The 17,047-nt window shown below is 55.2% G+C and overlaps 1 protein-coding gene across 3 annotated transcripts in view; it reads left to right on the top strand.

Moving 5' to 3' along the window:
* The window catches only part of MYOCD (myocardin), a 229,778-nt gene that overhangs the window by 676 nt on the left and 212,055 nt on the right, over window positions 1–17,047 (top strand). The gene's annotated exons all lie outside the window — the stretch shown is intronic.

Here is a 17,047-nt window from a genome sequence, read left to right as displayed (position 1 = left end):
TCAGTGACTCACCACGGCAACCCACAAGAAGAGTTTAGAAGACGCTGCCGGCATCTCTCACACGCAGAAATCCAGGGCATTTATGGACCGCTTTGTTTCTATTAGACGAATACTTTGCAGAACGCTGCCAGTCAATGCACTGATGTCATTTGCTGGGGAGGTTTGTCAGCCTCGTGCGGGGCTCTCTGGTGGCTCGGGGTTAAAGCTTTCGAAAGCGCCGCCTTGGCAGCCGCAGCCGGGACATTTCCAGCACGGACGGTTCCGTGCCGGCTCCGCTCTGCCCGGAGCTGCCTCGGGCATCCTCTCTCCTCCTCCGAGCGGCCCTCAGGGCACGCACAAGTGTTTTGGGGAAAGGGAGGGCTCAGGGCTCAGCGCTGGGTGTTACAAACACTGCTCCATGAGAGCCCTCTGTACTTTACTGCTTCTTGCTGCCTCTCACCATTCCAGCTCTGAGTGAGGGGGAAGAACACCCCAAAAGGCAGAAAAATCAAAGTGCCTTTTTTAGAATGGCACGAGCCAATCTCTCCTATAAAAGTCATTTGTCAGATGGCCCCAGGGACAGCAGCAGGCAGCGACCCCAGGTCCCCCTGTCCAGTGCTGCTCTCTCTGGTGCTGCTTGTGTATTCTGGTGGTCCAGCTTGGAGGGGAAGGGAAATGCGGTTGTTGTGTGGAGTGTTCAGGCTAAAAATAGTTTCCCTCTCGTGCTCCATCTGAATGGGCAGCCACATATGACTGTACATGGATTTGTCTGATAGTCCCGTTTCAGTGTAAGAGACAAAATATCTTAGTTATGGCTTTGTTCTTCAGCTAACAATGGGTAGCTAAAAATATCCGACTTTGTTCCACTCAATAAAGTTCTCTCAAGGGGAGACACTAACGTTACATTTTTGCCAAATCCATGCAAAACACAGCCAAAGAAAATGCACATTTTTGCCAACAACATTTCATAAAACATGTAACTAGCAGAAAACTCGGTGCTGCTCGGCTGTGCTGTCTGCTGTGCAGCATCCCGGGACTCCTGGCTGCCTCGCTCCCGGGAGCATCTGAGGAAGGCGAGGCACACGGGGCTTCCTCCCACCCTCATCCTCCTCTGGGCACAATCCAGCTGCTCCCCTGTGCCAGAGCGTTGGGGCTGGGGTGAGGTGCTGCTGCTGCTCCTGCCTGGCAGAGGGTGAGTGCCCTGCTGCCAGTGCTGGCTGCGTGCTGGTCTCTGCGGTCTCGCTCCAATTCCCTCATTTCCCGTGTGATGGCAGCCAGGGCTGGAGGCCGGCCCTGTCCTGCTGTGCAGGCACAGTGCTGGTGTTTGTGAGGAGCCTGGCACGGCTGTGCCGTGCTCTCACAGCCTGACAGCCAGGAGGAACCAGCAGAGACCTCACCAGGCTGCACAGCCCATGGAGAGCAAGGAGATGGACTGTCCTGCACTCAGGAGGAACCAGCAGAGACCTCACCAGGCTGCACAGCCCATGGAGAGCAAGGAGATGGACTGTCCTGTGCCCAGGAGGAACCAGCAGAGACCTCACCAGGCTGGCACAGCCCGTGGAGAGCAAGGAGATGGACTGTCCTGTGCCCAGGAGGAACCAGCAGAGACCTCACCAGGCTGGCACAGCCCGTGGAGAGCAAGGAGATGGACTGTCCTGCACTCAGGAAGAACCAGCAGAGACCTCACTGAGCTGGCACAGCCCAGGGAGAGCAAGGAGATGGACTGTCCTGTGCCCAGGAGGAACCAGCAGAGACCTCACCAGGCTGGCACAGCCCGTGGAGAGCAAGGAGATGGACTGTCCTGTGCCCAGGAGGAACCAGCAGAGACCTCACCAGGCTGGCACAGCCCATGGAGAGCAAGGAGATGGACTGTCCTGTGCCCAGGAGGAACCAGCAGAGACCTCACTGAGCTGGCACAGCCCGTGGAGAGCAAGGAGATGGACTGTCCTGCATTCATCCCCATCACCACAGAGGATCTCTTCCTCTGCCCCAGCCCCTGGAGCCTTTTTCCAAAGCTGGGGGCTGCTCCCAGAAAGGCTCAGGGAGGCAGGAGAGCCATCCCATGCCCTCTGTGTGTGCAGGCCAGACTGCTGTGGGTGACAGTCCCCCCTGGGCCAAGCAGAGCGGGGTGACCCAGCTGAGGGAGCCCCTCTGTGCATGCCAGGGCTGTCTGAGAAGGAGAGAACAGCCCCATGGTTTGCATCAGGCACTTTGCTTTCCTGGCCTGGATCAGCTGGAGCTCCATATGGTTTGGGCTGCACAGCTGCCCAGCAGGTCTTGTTTTACTTGTGCCCTACAACAGGAAAATTGGTTTGGCTTCTTCTTCCTTCCATGTTACTGGAGTTTCCCAGGTTTTTTCTCTCAGTCATTCCAGTAGCTCTTCTCCAAACCCATTCCCATTTCCCAGCATCCTCCTGTTGTGTAGACATTGATTTCCCTTGCTCTGATGTCTCTGTGCTGTATTTGCTGTCCAAGCCAGTGTCAGGCCCACAGCTCCAGCTCCGTCCATTTTCCCTGTGTGCCCTCCTGCAGCTTTGTCCCCTTGCTGCTTTTCTCCAGGGTCACTCCATTTCTTGTGTGTCCATATTAAACCCTGCTGGAATTCAGGGAGAGGCATTCAGGGAGAGGAGGTTTGGGTGCTGTGGCAGGAGCAGTGTCCTGTGCCAAGGGCTGTGAAGTTGGTTTGATGGTAGTAAGCAGCTGAGGGTGCAGATGGAGGGGGGATACAGGCTGGGGGATCTTGTGTGGCTCTTTCACACCTCATGGCTGCATCAAACCTCCCTCTGCCTGCTGCTTATCCCACTCCTCCACCAGCCCTGGTGCAGCACCTGTCTGTGCTGGAAAGGCCCAGCTCCAAAGGTGGGATGCCCACCCCAAGGGTGTTTTTTGGGAAGGAGACGTGGCCCGACGTGATTCATGCCGTGTTTGCAGCTGCAGCATTCCCGGAATGTACCTGCTTTATTTCTTGGCCTTCTTGCCTGTTACTGGAGAGGAGCTGAGCTCGTGCACTGGGGCTGAGATGACAGAGATCCAGCCCTGCTCTCAGGCTCAGGGGTGCCTTGCAGCAGGACAAAGCCCTGGAGCTGGAGGCAGGGACCTGCCAGGATGTTGTCCTGCCAGAGGTGACACGATGGTGGCAGGGCTGTTGTCACCTCCCCAGCTCTGAGCCCCCAGCAGCCCCCAGGCTGTGTGTGTCCACACCACAAGCACAGACACTCTGCAGTGTCCCCTGCTCTGGGGGAGCTCAGAGATGTCCCTCTGTGCATGGTGGGGACAGCACTCATGGAGTGATGGCACAGCCCCACGGAGGATGGCTGGCTCAGAGGTGCAGCACAGACCCCCACACCACAGAGCAGTGGCAGGAGGCACCAGACTCCTCTGCCAGCCTGTTCCCTGCTCCTCCACAGAGCTGCACCTGCCCAGCCCAGTGTGTGCCCCAAGAGCAGCAGTCCTGCCCTCCCTGCCCTCCCTGGCTCACCACACCAGATGGTTCTGAGGGAACATCCCCAGAGCCCCCTGCCAGCCCCCTGCCAGCCCCCTGCCAGCCCATTTCCAGCCCCCTGCCAGCCCATTTCCAGCCCCCTGCCAGCCCCCTGCCAGCCCATTTCCAGCCCCCTGCCAGCCCCCTGCCAGCCCCCTGCCAGCCCATTTCCAGCCCCCTGCCATGCTCTCCTCCAGGGCCCAGCTCCTCTCAGGAAGAGGAGCCAGGGTGACTCTGAACCAGCTGCCAGGTTCCTTCAGGATTCTCTGGCCACTGCACCCAGCCCTGCCTGTGCCCATCTCCCAGACACCAGGCAGTCACCAGCCTGGGCTGTTGGCAGTGCCTGGAGAAGGCACCAGGGAAGGGCACAGGGGGCTTTTCTGACTCACCTTGATTTATGGCCCAGCCTCAAGCCAAAAAATCCACCCTGCTTGCACGGGCATTTTTGGAAGAGATGCAGAGGGCTTATCAGCTGTCCCCAGGGATTTCCTGGCTCTGAACCCTGTTGTGGCAGTGTGGCAGCCACGAGCAGCCTCAGGACAGGGCTGTGTCCCCCCTCACAGTGCTGGGTGTGGGTCTGCTGGTGCTCTGCAGGGGTGGCAGTGGGACTGGGAGGGTGCTGGGGGTTGTGTCTCCCCTCCAGACACAGCTCTGCCCCGTGGGGAGCAGCCAGTCTCCTGGAGGATTGGTTTTGGTGGGACATTTGCCATCACCCAGCAGGCTGTGATTCCTGGAGCAGCCCTGGTGGCCAGCAGGTGTGGGCTGAAGGGCCAGCACGTGCCTTTGCAGAGCTGTGAAGGAGTAAAATGAACTAAAATAAAGTCCAGACTGAAATGAGCAGGCTTTGCCACTCAGCCATGCAGAGCAGGGACCAGCCCAGCCTGGTGCACCCCAACCCCTCCAGCCCCTGCTCTGCTCTGGCTCTGTCCCAGCAGCAGGAGAGCTCCTCCCTGGGAGCCAGGGGCAGCTGTGGCACCTGCACAGGTCTGCACAGGCACCGTGGGACACTCACCAGTGCTGGTGCAGGTGCCTAGGGAGGTTCCTCACCCTCTGTCCCTGGGGGCTCTGCCTGGGAGGAAGGGAGGATCTCACCTGGCAGTGTCTCTCAGCCCCCAGGCAGGGGGAGCTGGCCCCAGTCCTTTGGAATGTGCTGTCCAGCCTGCCTGGTAGTCTCCATTCTCACTAAATATCGAGGACACCCCAGGGAGCTCCCTGTACAATTACCTGACACCCTGCAGTGCTCTTTGCAGCACTCCTCTGCCCTGGGAGAGCTTCTGCAAAGCCATTGCTGCTCTCTGACAGTGCCAGGCTGGGGTCAGGATCCCTCCTGTGTGTGCCACTCCTGCCCTGTGCCACTCCTGCCCATGGCACTGCCCAGCCTGGGCAGAGCTGCTGTGCCTCTGCCCTGGGTAAGGCTGAGCAAAAGCAGCAGAAACCAGCAGTGTGTCCCTCTGGCTGGTTCTGCTTTGGTTCCTGCCTTCCCCAGGTGTGTGCTCACCGTGCCAGCCACACTCCCCTGAGCCATCTGAATTGTCACCCAGGTGCAGCATCTCCTGCCCAGCATCTGTGGCACCCTGGACCAGTCTCCAGAACTTTCTTATCTCCTGACAGTCTTCTAATCCTTTTAACTGCAGGGCTGGTCTTATTTATACTTTATGCACTGGTCTGGTCACTGGAGGGGAAGAAAAGAAAGTGGCTGTGGCCTATTGAGGGTGACATTCTGAGGTGCTCTCACTTCAAAATGTTTTTCTGCACTTGGGTGAGTTTGTGAGCCAGGGGGTGATGCTGCTCCCCCAGTGCATTAATGTGCAAGGACTGAGTTTGCAGCTTTGCTGCATTTCTAGAAGCCAAAGTGCTGGTGAGGTAGGGCAAAGATCAGGAAACAGGACTGAGCATCTTGTCACAGGAGCTGATTTTGAGGCAGGGACTTGCTGAAATGCTGAGGGAGCTGGGGCTGCAGAGCTGGTCTGTGTGCGTGCTGCTCGCTGTCTGCCCGGCAGGCTGGGCAGGAAATCCCGGGTCAGGCAGAAGGGCTGTCACAGCAGGTCCCTGCAGGGCTCTGCCATGGCCCAGCCAGCTGCTGGACAGGGCAGGGGGTTTGTCTGACCGCCAGCAGAGACACGCACTGCCCCGCTCCGACAGCTCACCGGCACTGAGAGGAACAATAACACGCTTTGCTGTTGGCAGAGGGCTGTGGTGCCGTGTGGGATTTGCTCCAGCTCAGGAAATGTTCCTGGGAAAGTCTTTTCCCTCCAGCGTTAGCAGGAGAGGCGCGAGTCCTTTCTGCAGCGGGACGATGGGTGACAAAAACATCCCGGGAGATGCGGCAAATGCTGCGGAGCACCGCGCACGGCTCGGAGGATCCCGCTGCCTTCTGTCTCTGCCAGGCTCGCAGGGCGCTGCTTCTGCCCCACAAACAGCACGCAGGCATCGCCACGGGGCTGGTATCGCCCCCCGAAGAGCTGTCCCGGCACTGCCGAGCCCTGCCCCGGGGCTGACAGGCTGCACCCGGAGCGGGATCGGCCCCTTGTGCATCCCTGTGTCACAGAGCATCATCCTGCATCCCTGTGCCACAGAGCTTCTCCTTCTCTGCATCCCTGTGCCACAGAGCATCATCCTTCATCCCTGTGCCACAGAACATCTCCTTCTGCATCCCTGTGTCACAGAGCATCATCCTGCATCCCTGTGCCACAGAGCTTCTCCTTCTCTGCATCCCTGTGCCACAGAGCATCATCCTACATCCCTGTGCCACAGAGCATCATCCTGCATCCCTGTGCCACAAAGCTTCTCCCTTCTCTGCATCCCTGTGCCACAGAGCTTCTCCTGAGCTGCTGCCACACAGCCAGGCCTGCTGCTCCCTCCAGCCTCTCTGCTGAGCTCAGTTCCAGTGACAGGAATGCTCTTTCAGGTGGTTTTTCAGCTCTGTAAACTCCATGCTGCTCACACATCCCAGGTCACCATTCTCTGCTCTTGCTTTTCATCCAGGCCTGTGTCCCACCAGGCTCCAGCACTGAGCCCTGCAGGGCAGCCAGGGCTCCCAGGGCTGTGGGATCCCCATCCATCTGCAGCCCTCCCCCACAGGAGAATCCCCCCCTCTCTTTGGCAGTGCAATAAAACAGATGTAAGAAGGTGCATGACTCCTTTGCCCCATCAGTGCAGCAGTGCCAGGGCACTCCTGGCAGGGGCTGTCTCATGTGCAGGTGGTGCCTGGTCCTGTGGTGCTCCCAGGATCCTCCCAGGACCCAAAAGTTTGGATAATATTGCTGCACAGGACTCTCCACATCACCCCAGAGCTCTGTCCTGCTGTCAGGCTCCATCTTCAGGGATGGTGCTGAAAGGAGGACACAGCCCTTCAGAAGGGTTCCTGAACACACTCTCTAGTTCAGTTTGGACAAGAAGGAAACTAAAAATATACATCTTAAGAAGCAGTGTTACAGTGGTTTCTTCCTGAGGAAACCCTGCTGCTCCAGACCCTGCTCCAGGTATTCAGGGCCATGGAGAACAGCAGAGGCAGAGGGCTGAGGGGCAGTGGGGGCCCTCAGCTCTGCCTGAGGATGTATCTGGTAACTGCTGTGCCCCACCTGAGGCACCTCCCACCAGCCTGGGCTCGGATAAGGCATCACAGCTCCTGAGTTCAAGCTCTGGCTCACCTGAGCTGAGCACAGGGAGAAGAGAGATCCTGGGCAAAGCATTTTTAGGGCACCCAGAAAAAGGGACAGGGCTATGATTGGGATGATGGCAGATGGTGTCCTTGCAGGGGAGGTGTGTTTGGCTCAGCCCTGGGTGTGGGAGGTAACTGCTGCTGTGGCTGCAGCACAGGGAGGGATGCTGGGAGCGGTCTGAGCAGGGTGCTCAGAGCAGTTAACCCACAGCACACAGGGGAAGCAGATCAGGGATGGCTGAGCCTGCAGTGGGAGGCAGCAGCTCCTTGGAGGAGCGTGGGATGTGCCAAGAGCCTTGGTTCTGCACTCTGTGGCTGCACAGAGTACTGACACCGAGCCGTGCAGGCTCTTCCCTGGGGGCCGTTCTGCCCCGTGCAGCTCGGTGGGACCCGCTCCCCTGCCCTGCCCCGGGGCCACGCGGCCGCAGCACGCACGCCCTGCCTGCCCAGCTCCATTTGTCACCAAGAAATTTAACTTTCTGAAGTCTGCAAGCTTGCTAAGAATAAACTTAATAAATTAGCGAGCATATTTAAAGTGCAGTGCTGCTCGCTGATCTGGCATTTTAATCTACTCGTGAAACTATCCAGAGTGTTTGCTCAGCGTGTGGCCAAGTTCTGAAATATTTGCATGCTGCTATTGTCAGTACATCTTCTGACCCTTTGCAAAAGGATGGCAGGAGGAGTGAATTTATAAGAATCTTCCACTGGCGAAGGTAGCGGGGCCGTTCCTGCTCACACACTCCCAGAGTTATCTCCCTGAGATCATCTGCGCCTGCTGTTCCAACCCGGTGGATGAGATTCTTTTAAACAATGCAGCTGTGGTTTATATTCTCCAGGGCTACATATCCTCTTCAGTGACACACATTCCGTGCAGGTCAGTTGTAAAACAAGTTGGATGTTGGCACAGGGGCAGCCAGAGCCGCTCTTTCCATCCGGGAATGCCGGTGGTGCCTGGAGAGGCTCCTGGAGCAGAGGCTGGGCAGTGCCCCAGGAATCAAGCAGGGATTTATCCCAAGGCTCCAAAGGATTCACCTTGGGCAGTGCCAGAGCCCGGCCGTGGCTCCACCCAAGATGGAGCCAAGATGGATCCGAGTCTCCAGTTCTCACACTTGCATCACTTTGGCTCCATTTCCATCTTGGCTTCACTGTCCAATCCCAGCTCCAGCTCCTGCACTCCCATCCTCCCACATTCTCTCCTCCATTGCTGCTGCTTGCACTTTTTGGGGCTGAAGCTGCAGCTTCAGGTGTCCTTGGTTGTGGGGCTGGAAAAGGATTGTTTTGTGTGCCTGAGCTGGGAGGAGAACTTGTGACACTTTGTGTGGAGTTCAGAGTCACACACCAATGCACTGCAGAGTCTGGGAATATGAAAGATAAAACTTAAGGCATCACTGGCAGTCACTGCAGGCTGGCCTGGCCTCTGCAGCCCCTGCCCAGCTCCTCCCTGCCCTTTCCCAGAGGCTGCAGGCAGGTGGGCTGTGGGAAGAGGGGCCTCGTGCAAGCCAGGTGAGATCAGAGCTGTTCTCCTCCTCCAGTCATCTCCACAGGGTGGCTTTTCCGTAAAACCACCTCCTTCAGCAGCTCAGGAGTGTTTGCAGAGCCCTGACAGAGCAGAGCAGGAAGCCCTTGGCTCTCTGTAGCCGTGGCTGGGGTTCTGTGGCCATGGCCGTGCTGTGCTGGCAGAATGTGAAGCTCTGGCTCTGCAGTGCTCACTCACTCCTGGGGCTGCCTTCACCCTGTGCAGGGTGCAGACACTTCCAGCTGCTGGGCAGAGCCATGGGCCTGAGACACTGCAAAGACCTTATGGAATCCAGAAGTCCCTGGGCACTTTTGCCATTTTTAGGTCATGGATTGGCTGCTTCCATTTATCTCTCTATTGACTGCAGGCTGGGTTCCTTCCCGATGCCACTGACTGACTCTGGAGGCTGCACCTCTCACCAGCTGGGGAGAGGGACAGAGCCTGTCCCCACAACACGAGCCTCCCATTCTTCCCAGTTTTGAAAAGCCAGAATTTCCAGAAAATAGTTCTATGAGCAATCCCTGACATGTCATGGATATGGATAACAGCAGCTCCTGCCTTGCTTGGGGTCCCACGGAGCTTTCACAGCCTGCTCAGACAGCTCAGTGCACTGCATATGCTGCTGGTAGAGCTTGGCTGGGTGCAGATGGCACAATGGGAGCATCTGGGAAGGTGGGAAGTGGGGAGGGAAGGAGAGAACAAGCAGGTGGGAGAGGATGTCACATGGCAAGTTTGGTCTCTCACTGGGATCCCAGCACAGCAGGACCTGGAGCTGCTGGAGAGATCCAGAGGAGGCTCCAGGATGAGCAGAGTGATGGAGCAGCTCTGCTGGGAGGAAAGGCTGGGAGAGTCCAGCCTGGAGACATGAAGCTTTGAGATGATCTAACTGTGACCTTCCAGGACCTGACTGGAACCCACAAGGGCTTGGAGTGACAGGACAAGAGGGAATGGCTTCACACTGGCAGAGAGCAGGTTTAGATTGAAAATACAGAATAAATTGTTCCCTGGGAGGGTGGGCAGGCCCTGGCACAGCTGCCCAGAGCAGCTGTGGCTGCCCCTGGATCCCTGGCAGTGCCCAAGGCCAGGCTGGACACTGGGGCTGGGACAGGGGAAGGTGTCCCCATGGCAGGGGTGGCACTGGATGCGTTTTAAGGTCCTTTCAATCCAAGCCATTCTGTGATTCTGTTCTTCTATGACGTTAAGATCTTGTTTGGGTCACTGAATCTATGAGTTCTGGAGGACTCTCACTGCAGGGCTGGTCCTCTATAATCAAACTCCAGCTTTCCCTCAGTCTATCAACATCTTGGTGCCCGCCAGAGCCGGGTGCTGGGCACACCCAGGCACTCAGGGGCAGGGTACTGGGATTTCCTGCTGCCCTGGCAATGTTCACCTTCACCTGTGAGCAGGTACAGCTGCACAAGCTCTGCCAAACCCTCTGGGGTCCCACAGCCCCCCCTCCCCAGGTGCCTGTGGCTGATAATCTGTCCCTGGGTTATCAGCGTGGCTGCATTAACTCCTGTGCACAGGGACCCAGGACGCTCTGCAGCACAGATCTGGCTTCTCCATTTGTTTGTCTCGCCACCTCAGTGCCAGCACAGATGATTTCACACATTTCCAGATCATTGATAAGGCGGTTGAATAGCCCAGGGCCCAGCCCTGACCCCCGGGGAGCTCTGTTCCCCCCTCTGGGTGTGGAATTCCCACTGACTATCGCAGCTGGGACACCCCACAGCCAGTGTTTAATCTGTTAAATATGGCCTGTGTTGATGGGGTATTGTTCTGGCTTCTTCACCAAAATGTAACAGCACCACAGTGATGGCCCTGCGGGAGTCTGAGTGTGTTATAACACCAATATCATTTTATCAATCTAAATCATGATTTCAGGAAAAAGGTGAGTCTTAGTTTGACAAGTTCTGTTTTCTGTAGGTCTGTTTGAGTTAGCTTTAATCACATTTATCTCACCTAAGCTTGTCTGTTGCTGTGTGTGGCAGCCTTTGGAGGGGCCTGCCCAGAGATGATGCCCAGCTCTTCCAGCTCCTGATTCAGCCAAATAAACACTGGGAACACATTTCTTCTGTAGCTGCTGACTGCTCTGGTGCTTCCATCCCCAGTCTAACACAACCCACAGCCTCAGCAGAGCTACAATTATTCCCTTCACACTGACAGCAGCTGCTGCTCCTTCACTCAGGTTTGCAGCCCAAACCTTGTCCTCAGCTCTTGGCTTCCTTATCAGCTTTCTGCAGCTTCTCACTTCTAATTCATTATTATCAGTTTCCACTTTCTTAAGTTATATATGGTTTTCTTATTTTTCACTGTTGTCTTCACTTCCCTCACGAGCCAGAGCTGTCTATTTTTTTAACCAACGTTGCCTTCTTTCTCAATTGTGGGATTGCGGTTTTGGGGCAACGCGTAAAATGTTTTTCAACAATTCCCACTTAGCATTCACATTTTTCTGATTAAATTCCTTCTCCCAATTGATTTGGTTCATAATTGTTTCCAGCTCTGTGAAACTGAATCGTTTTAGCATTAAGTGGATATATTTTCAGAACAGAGCTTCACTTTAAATATTCGCTTTATTGTCATTTTGCTTTTTGGTTAAATAAACTAAAGCACTCTTAGAGACTTTTGGCATGCATTTTAGGGTCACAGAACTGGGAAATGGAAATTGTTCCTGAGAAAAGTTGTTTTCATGAAATGCTTTTTGTCAACATATACATTAATTTGAATAAAGCGAGGTTTGTCTGAAATCCAGCAGCTTGAAGATGGCATCATCCCTCCTTTTGGCAACTGAAAAATTGAGGCATTAAATCCAAAATTTTTTTTTTTTTTTTTTGATTCTCCAGCTTTCCCCAACATTTTGCATTTGGCAGTTAAAATTAGAAATTCTTCAGTCTGGAAATAAAAATATTTTTTTCCTGGTTTTTGTAGGAAAATTAAGTTTCTCTTTTAAAATTATGAATTTGGTGCCCAAAATACCACATTCCAGTGACAATCATTTGAGCAAGCAGTGGTGACTCATTCTGGGGAAGATGCCCACAGCTGGAATGTCCCTTGTGGGTCACCCAGCTCGTGGCTGGACTCCTCTGTCCCAGACACAGCTCCCACCCCTTGCTCCCAGTCCTGAGGGGTGACTGACTGGTGTTTTTATCCACAGAAGGAGGGGGAGATCCTGATGGGCAGCTTGTGCTGGAAGGAAGGAGAAGAAAGGAGGAGGTAGGAGAAGGAAGGAGGAGGAAGGAGAAGGCAGGGGAAGGCAGGACAAGGCAGGAGGAGCAATGAGAGGGAAGGAGAGGGAAGGAGACATGACAAGGCAAGTGGCTGCAGATACATCTGGACAGGGAGCTCCCTATCCAAAACCCTCAGAAAACTGTGAGGAGCAGGAGAGAGGACAGGCCACTGGCCATGGGTGGGTCTCTGCTGATCCACAGATTTCCAGGTGAGCAGAGGAGATCTCAGCACAAGCCCTGCCTGTGCAGCCCCTGGGCAGGACTCTGAGGCTGTAGGAGCCTTTGTGAACTCCACACTTCCCTCCTGGCCCAGACACCTCATGGCACTGCCTCTGGACAGAGGACTGCAGGAGTTAACGTGTCTTGTTCTCATGAATCACTTTCTCATTCTCACATTAAGTATCTGCATTCACTGGCTTTCAAGGACAGAAGGGATCATCTCTGACCTCTGCATAACAGGCCAGGGACTTTGCTCTGCTGGCTCTTGCATCTTGCCTGCCATGTCTGATCAATAAAAAGCATTTCTTTTACAATGAGGTGCCCAGTCTGGAGTTCAAGCCTTTCTGCTGGAAGCAAATCTGCTGCCTCCCCAGCCAAGTTGGCCCAATGGGTCAATGGTGCTGTGTGTTAAAAGTGCACGGCATATTTCAGTGCAGAACCTGGGCTCTGGCTGCCAGAGGAAGGAGCAGTCTGCCAGGGAGGGCTCCTCCCACGCTGGCCTTGCTGGATAACTGCAGATGCTCCTGCTTGCCTACAGAAAACAAAGCCCAGTATTCCTGGCATTGCTTCTGGTTTTCTCCAGATCTTTCAATCTCCTTCAGCACTCCCAAGGCAGCTCAAGCAACTTCTCCTCCAGCTCCCATCCTTCTCTTCTTCAGCTTCCTTCCCTGACAGACCTACAAGATGTACACACACTTCTAAGGCAGGATTTCTTTGAGGAATTTTCTTTTTTGAGGATTTTCTTTCTCATGACTCCCCTGCCCCAGTCCCCACCTGGGAGATTTTATTGACCTGTCCATAATGGACATTCCTTCCTTGGCCACCTTGCCAAGTGTTGCTGTCCCCACCATTGGCCCTGGGCTCAGCAGCAATGGGGGTCCCAGCCCTGGTGGAGGACAGACTTGAGGGATCCTCTCACATTGGCCACTCCCTCCATGTCACAGGGACTCCCCAGATGTCAGCTGTGGGACAGCAGCTCCCTCAGGGCAGCCCAAAAGCACAGGCAGAGCTGGAGCAATGTGGTCACTGCTGACTCCCTCATATCCCTCCTACCCCAAACTCAGGAGTCTCTTGGCTGACCCTGGGGAAGGAGAGAGTGAGACACACTCCCAGGAGATCCCCCATGGCCACATCCAGGTCTGCTCCCTCTCTCCCCCTCTCCTCGCAGCCCTGGGTCACGTAACTCGTGCGCAGCACAGGCCAGACAGACTCTCTGGCAGACTCTCTGGCATCGTTTTTTTGAGCTTGATAAATGGGGCCAACTCCTCCAGATTGAACTCAAGAAAATACCATTATCTGCTGCGCAATGACTCAGAGATTGCATTGCAACATCTCGTTGGTAATGTCAGATCGCAGGCAACGATATTAAAAATGAGCATTTTACCCTGGACAGGGTATTAACTATGAAATTAAATCCGTATTTATTGCTTTTAGCCATGAGCATCCAGACCCTTCCAGAATAAATGTTTTCAGTTCTGTGCAGGAAGGTCCTGTCATGTACAGGCCAGACATTTCTAACCCACATGCAGCACCAGGGTGCTGGGTGCCGTGCCCCGTGATGTCATGGCAGATCCCATGAGCTCATCCCTCATCGTGCTGGGCCAGTCTGACACTCACAGAGCTCCACAACTTCTTCTCTGAATAAGTGCAAACACCAGCAACAAGCATTCCATAGAATCACAGAATTGCAGAATATCCCGAGCTGGAAGGGACACATGAGGGTCAGCAATGCCCAACTTCTGACTCTACCCAGGACAAGAGTCTCACTAGGTGCTGAGAGCCTTGTCCAAACACTTCCTGAGCTCCTGTGGCTTTGGCAAATGCCTGAACATGAGGATGCAGGGGTGTCTTGGAATGGGCTCTGTCCCCAGGCTCTGTCCCCAGGAATGGAGGGGTGTCTCGGAATGGCCTCTGTCCCCAGGAACATGGCTCCAGCCATGGCACTGCCTGTGACAGGGCAGTGCAGGACAGTCACCAGGTCTCACAGCAGACAAGGAGCCCTGTGACCCTGGCAGGGAGAGTGTGGCATGCCCCAGGACAGGAGGTTTCCCTGGCAGTGGGAAGGCTGTGAGACCCCCAGCCTTTCTCCATGCCCAGCAGCACGGTGTGTCATGGGTTTCATTCTCCTGGGGAGAGAGTGAGATGCCCCTGAGCCCGCCCTATGTCATGGGAGAGATGCTTGGAGCCCCAGGACACTCTGCTAGCACCCCGCCCTCCCCCAGTGTCACAGCAGCCCTGTGTGCCCCTGGGCACAGCCCTGGGAGGGCACAGCCCAACCCTGGCTTGGGACAGGGGAGCAGAGGTCCTGCCTCATCCAACCTGGGACAGCCAGCTGAGAATCCTCTCTTCCTACAGGGTTTAATCCTCAACCTCCTCTTCCTCCTCCACCTCTCAGTCCAGGAGCTTTTATGCTGAACAAGAGGGTTTCACTGAAATGGCTGCTTTGCACAGAAAAAAGGTCTGTTCTTGGAGAAAAAAAATCAGTTAAGTGAATGCAAGTGTTAGGATCAAAGCCAGGTGGCTTTGTCTGAGTGCAAGTGGTTTATCAGTGGCATTTCTCAGTTGGAAACCAACAGACCTTTAAAAGGATGGTGAGAAATGATGATGTACAGTTCGATTCAGACTGAAATTCCTTGTGTGTAATTTCTTTTCTCTTTTTTAAGAAACAAATATTTGGAATGGCTCTTAGGTTGCGTTGAGCTTTTGTTCTGGATGAGTTTCTGGTGGTTCTTGGCTCTCTCACCAATGTTCCCCAGGGTGTGTTTCCTGGAAGGTGGGAACCATGCACAGCTGGCCTAGACATTGCCAAATACACCTGTAATTTCCAGACTGCAGTTCACAATGAAATCCTGCCAGATCAGCTTCCCAGTGATGTTTCCAATGGTAGAGGTTGGTTTGAAGGACAGCAAACACAGCCAGCTCCTCATTCAGAAGGTCTGTGCAGCTCTGTGGTCATACTGGAAGGGGAGAGAAAATGCAACACTCCCATTTTTCTTTGAAAGTCAGCAGAGTGTGGTTTGCACTCCCAGCTCGTGGCAGCACTCCTGGGATGGGCTGGGACCGAGCCCTGAGACCTTCCCTGCACCCTGACCTGGCTGGGGGTCCCTGAGTCTGCCTGGCTGAGCCCAGGGCCTGCTGCAGCCCATCCTCCCCCCATTCCCAGCCCTCTCTGCCTTCTGCCCCTGCAGCAAGCTGAAGGCACAGCTCTTGGCTTGCACTCCCTCCCTCCTTCCCCCCGTGCAGCTCGGGGTGTCTGTCCCCAGGGACGTGAGCAGCTGTCCCCAGAACATCCCCCCCAGGCAGCTGCAGAGCACAGATTGTCACTCACAGCCCTTGGGACCGATGGATTCAAGGGCTTTTCCAAAAGGCAACCAGTCTGGAGAGCATGCTTGTTGTTAAGCACAAGAATACTTCATTGTTGTCAAGTGCAAAAATCACTTTCCGTTGTGCTGCGCAAGCAGGCCGCGGCCTCACACGGAGCTGCTGGCACGGAGCTCCTGACAGCTCCTGGGGCTGCCTGACCCCTCGGGAGACAAAACACCAGAGGAGGCACACGGGGAGCAGCCCTTCTGCCGGGCCAGCACGCCCTGCTCGGGGCAGGGAGCTGGGGAAGGGCTCCCAGGCCTGGTCGGGGACAGCCCAGGGCAGCCCTGCAGGAGGCAGCGATGGCCGCGCTCGGCCCAGGGATCCCACTGAGGGTGGCTGCCCTGAGCAGCCAGGGGTGTGAGCCACAGCCGTGGGCAGCACCTGGGCAGGGCAGGCTGGCACTGGCACCACCAGCAACGTGGTGGGAGGGAGATGGTGAAGGGATTGGAGCCTGAGGGAGCTGGGCTTGCTCAGCTGCAGCAGAGGGGATGAGGGCACAGCTCAGCAGGGCTGCAGCTCCTCCTGAGGGCAGCTCTGACCTCTGGACAGGGACAGGAGCCAAGGAATGGCTGGAGGGAGGGGCAGGATGGATTTTAGGGAAAGGTTCTTCCCCCAGAGGTGCTGGCACTGCCCAGGCTCCCCAGGGAATGGGCACGGCCCTGAGCCTCCCAGAGCTCCAGGAGAGCTTGGACAGCACTGCCAGGGGTCCCCAGGGATTTTGGGGTGTCTGGGCAGGGACAGGGGCTGCACTGGATGATCCTGTGGGGCCCTTCCAGCTCAGGAGCTTCCATGGTTCTGTGATTCTGTTCTGTGATTCTTCATTCTGGGCCACCTGCCTCCCCTAAGCACAAGTCCAGGGCTGTCTCTTGGCCAGCTCTTCCCCAGAACTCTCCAAAATGTACTCATTGTCCAAGCTAGTGGGGCCATGTGGACAGGGCACCCCTTCCTGAGGAGACAAACTCCAAGAGGAATTCATCCCTACAGAGACTGGGCTGGAAGGGACCTTAAAGACCCCCTAGTTCCAACACAGGCAGTGGATAAAGAATCACAAAGATGCCATTAATCCTTTAAATGCCTTCTCAGCCACCTGTCTAGGAGTGTGTTAAGGTACCACCAGGCCCATCTTGAACTATGTGTATCCTTAGCATTGGCCAGGTCTTTTAGCAGTTTAACCAGGAATTTCTTTTGCTTAAATGGCTGTTTGGGGAGGGAGTACTCCTGTCTTGTACAGTATTTTTTGAATTATTGGGATGTACTTTCAGTACTGCAGCACAGTGTGGCTTTTGTCTGATTTTTGTACTGATTAAAAAAAAAAAAAATCTCCTTGGAACATTAAACAAGCAAGGTGAAGGGAATGTTCCTCCAGCAGGACATCTCCATGTGCTGATCTAACATTCTGGAGCTATGAGTACCAAGCTTGTATTCCCAAAAAAAAGAGTGAAAATGCCACTTTCATTGATCTCCAGAACAGATCATCTCCCACCTAGCCTGAAGCCAGCGAGGAGGAGAAGGGCATGGGCAGGACCTGGTGCAGGAGGATGAGCCCTGCTGGTGTGGTGTCCTGCTCTCCTCACACGGGTCAAGGACCATGGCCTGGA

The sequence above is a fragment of the Oenanthe melanoleuca genome, chromosome 18 (genome assembly GCF_029582105.1).
Source record: "Oenanthe melanoleuca isolate GR-GAL-2019-014 chromosome 18, OMel1.0, whole genome shotgun sequence".
NCBI classification, from domain to species: domain Eukaryota; kingdom Metazoa; phylum Chordata; class Aves; order Passeriformes; family Muscicapidae; genus Oenanthe; species Oenanthe melanoleuca.
This window is presented reverse-complemented; position numbering and strand designations above follow the sequence as displayed.